Source organism: Cebus imitator, unplaced genomic scaffold (genome assembly GCF_001604975.1).
Source record: "Cebus imitator isolate Cc_AM_T3 unplaced genomic scaffold, Cebus_imitator-1.0 Scaffold75, whole genome shotgun sequence".
NCBI classification, from domain to species: Eukaryota; Metazoa; Chordata; class Mammalia; order Primates; family Cebidae; genus Cebus; species Cebus imitator.
In genome coordinates, this window is record NW_016107390.1 from 529,869 (window position 1) to 533,424 (window position 3,556).

At 37.5% G+C, this 3,556-nt stretch overlaps 1 long non-coding RNA gene and 1 pseudogene across 1 annotated transcript in view; one reads left to right on the plus strand and one right to left on the minus strand.

The window, feature by feature from the left end:
• LOC108306909 overlaps positions 1-1,743 on the plus strand; it is a 5,049-nt gene extending 3,306 nt beyond the window's left edge. The window contains exons 2-3 of the long non-coding RNA XR_001826327.2: positions 1,440-1,569; positions 1,625-1,743. This is a non-coding gene — a long non-coding RNA (uncharacterized LOC108306909). The remainder of the gene's footprint in view (positions 1-1,439; positions 1,570-1,624) is intronic.
• A 489-nt stretch (positions 1,744-2,232) lies between these two features.
• On the minus strand, positions 2,233-3,556 carry LOC119471807 (annotated as a pseudogene).

Consider the following 3,556-nt stretch of genomic DNA (forward strand, 5'->3'; position numbering starts at 1 on the left):
TCCATTTAGATGGTTGGGGAGCCTTAGAATTTTATTTTTTATTTTTGGTTTACATTTGATTAAAAAAAACTTCAGCCGAATTAAATTTAAAGTTTAATTGGGCAATGAACGATTCATGAATCACACAGCCCCCAGAATCACAGCAGATTCACAGAGACTCCAGTGCAGGCACATGGTGGAAGATATGTAGACAAAGAAAGATAACTGATGTACAGAAATTGAAAGGGAAGTGCAGAATGGCTGGATTAGTTACAGGTTGGCGTTTGCCTTATTTGAACACAGTTCGAACCCTCAGCAGTGTATAAATGAAGTCCAGCCTCAGGGATTGGCCAGAACTCAGCTATTGCTACAGCTGCACACTCCTGTTAGGTTTTGAATCTGTCTATTAAGCTAGGTTGCAGTGCCTCCATAAACACTCAAATATAGAAGTGTGATGTCCTTCTCAGGCCATGTTTAGTTCACTTTAACAACTCCCCTCTTTTGGTCATTTTCTCAGTTTTGAGAGATTGACCAACACTTCAGTTATAGTTGTCACTATCCCCATTGTAAATGTAGTAATTTGCTCCTGAAACCCACAGGGAAACAGTAGAACCATAAGTTTTCCAAAGGTAGGAACAAGGATTGAGTAGAAAGTACCTGTTTGTGCTGGAACATCCTGTTTACAGGAGAAAAAATCTGGTGTGTTCTAGGATTTGTGTGTATCCTTAAAGTCTTGGTTTGATTATGTCGCATTTAGCACAAGTGACTCCATTTTAGTTTGGTTTGGCCTGTTGGGACCTCATGCATGAGTCCAAAACAGTGGTCTCTCATAAATTTGTTTTAAAAAAGATTATCCCTTTTTGGTCAGGTTCTCACTTAAGTGAGAGTGTGACCACTACTTAGGGCCTTAGCACCTCTCTCTGTTGCCATCATTTTGGGTTTCTGGTGTCGGCACATTATTTATAGGTTATGGTATCCTCGTGGTCACGTGTTTCTTTTGCTCTTTCATTACAGTTGAAGAGAGACCATTGATGTTCTAGAGATGGCTGCATGCAAACATTTAAAACCTTTGAGAAAGTACAGCACACCAGGGGGACTACTATTAGGACTATTGGGAGGAGTATGTTCTTTACCCAGGGCCCCATGAACCAAACCACCTAAAATTAAATAGATTAAAGAATGAGCTAGATGAAGAGTCTACTCGCTTGACTAAGTGGTTTTTTAATTAATCTCCTACAACTGAATTTTTATAATCTACATTTAATGTATTCCGCCATAGGCCACAAGTGCCAGCAGTGGCACAGATATTTTTCTGTTTAGCTATTTCTGTTATTTAGCATAACTTCCACAAGAGAATTTAGAGTCTGTTGTGTAACGATAGCCTTTATAGTAGAATCTGCTAGAGAGCCTATTATGCGGGATACATTTCTAACTATTGCCTATTTTATTCTAAACCATAGAAAAAGGACCTGACAAATGATGTCCTTCTAGAAAAGTGAAGTCCTCCTGGCAATGTTCTCTTTAACCCATGATGGGGATTAAGAGGAGTTTTTACTGATTATGAGGAAATGTGTATGCGCTATTAAAGTTGTTTTTTTCCAAAACCTAAAATGCAATAAAATAAATAAATGGGGAAAAAAAAAAGTTGTTTTTTTTCCTGCATTGGACCTTCATCTTTTATCTATCAAAGTATAAGATTACTCGTGTATAAGGCTGGCTGCAAAATCCTTCACAAATGAAAATATACCCTATAAGTGAACATAATAGAATCCTTTTTCATTTGTATTGTTCATAGAGGCATAAACAAGGAAAAAATATTCAAAGGTAAGAGTCTCATGATAGTACAAGTCTTGATCTGTGATCTTGGGAAAAGCTGTTCACATCAAGGATGCCATCTTTTTCTGGGGAGAAACTTCCCTGGTTAGTTTTACCTTAGGGATTCCAATGAGCGTACCATTCCAAGAGTGTGGAGGGACGCTTCTCAGCTGTTTGATTATGAACCTGAGGTTCAGGTTTCCAAAGTTCTGTTGCAGTGTGGGAGGACAGTCTTTCTCTGATGTTCTCAGAAGAGTCAGTCTTCAGGTTCTAGATTGTGAAGGGGTTGATTGTCCTCAGTGAACCATAAAAAGTTTACTTTATCTGGTGAAAATATACTCTGGCATAATAATTAGCTGTTATAAAACATGCATTGAATATGACAATGGAATGAAATCCCGTTATACATGATTAAATGATGCATCAGGTGGCCAGATGTACCTGAAGGTTTGATTACCTTCCCAGGAATATGGAACAAAGCATTAGTTTTACTTTTTTAATTGTTTTTACAAGAATCATCTACTTATTTATTTTACAGAGTAATGATTTAAATTGAGTACATTTGTGCACAGTACATATTTGACATGAAAAGTAGTTGTATCAGAATAGGCATCAGAAAAATACCAACTCACCTTACACATAATAACTACAAAATATTATTCTGTCTGATCATTTAAGTGTTACAAATCCTGAGAATGTTATACACTGAACAGATTAGGCACTACCTTAAAATTAAATCTCACTTGGAAAAAATCCTTTCAAAAATGCTCTGAGGTACAAATCACCCATGTATTAAGCATGAGTCTTTGACGTTATATGAAGAGTTTAAACAAATATATCAATTACAGTTCAGTGGCTCTTAAAACAGCTACCAGTCAGGTTCAAGGGCATACTGTTCCACAATTCCCCTAAGTTGGGGTTTTCAGTTGCAGCCACCACTCTTTCTTTGTCATTTATCTGCTTATTGATGTCTTCTTCTGTTGAGTGAGTTCCTTCAGAAATGTAGATTTCCGACTTATGTTTAAATGGTAAACATGGCTGAAGTTTTACTCTTAAGCACAGCTCCACAAGAGTCACCAAAGATCAATGAGGTACTGTGGTGTCAACTTGATAATAACCACATAGTCTTGTTCATTTATCTTCTGAACTTCCACACAACTTTCCATTGCCAATTCCAGTTCTTCTAAAGTATTAGGCTTTGCTGGGTCTGGGATAGTTTGAATCAAATAATAAACCTCTAGCACTTTCTCTTCCATGATCCAGGGCTGCCAGGCAGCTCCCCGCTCAGAGAGGTCTGAGAGCCATAGGACTCTGCTCGCGTCCAGGAGAACAGCCCAGATGCCTGCTCCATCCTCAGCTCTGCCATCCCTGGTGACTGTGGAAACATTAGTTTTAAACACTTTTCACAATTTATAAGTCAACCACATCAGTATATTCAATTTGGATTATTTTATGTTTTCTACGATGAGTCATAAAATACAGAACCTTTAATAACAAAAGCCTTAAGGCCTCAGGAGGAACAAGGCAGCCAACCTGGTTCTCCGTGAGTCATGCTTAACATTGGACTATGTCCTCTTGAATACCAGTTGTTTCTCCAATTTAGGTGCATAGCACTGATAACTAATGGGTTATCATAGGTAATTTGACTTAGACCTTGGAGTTCAAATTGCATATCTAAACAATTTTAGTATTGGCTGGTTTAACATGAAAAATCTGGCAAGGTATTTTCTTCGTATTTAATTTTTTCTTTTTTTGAGACAAA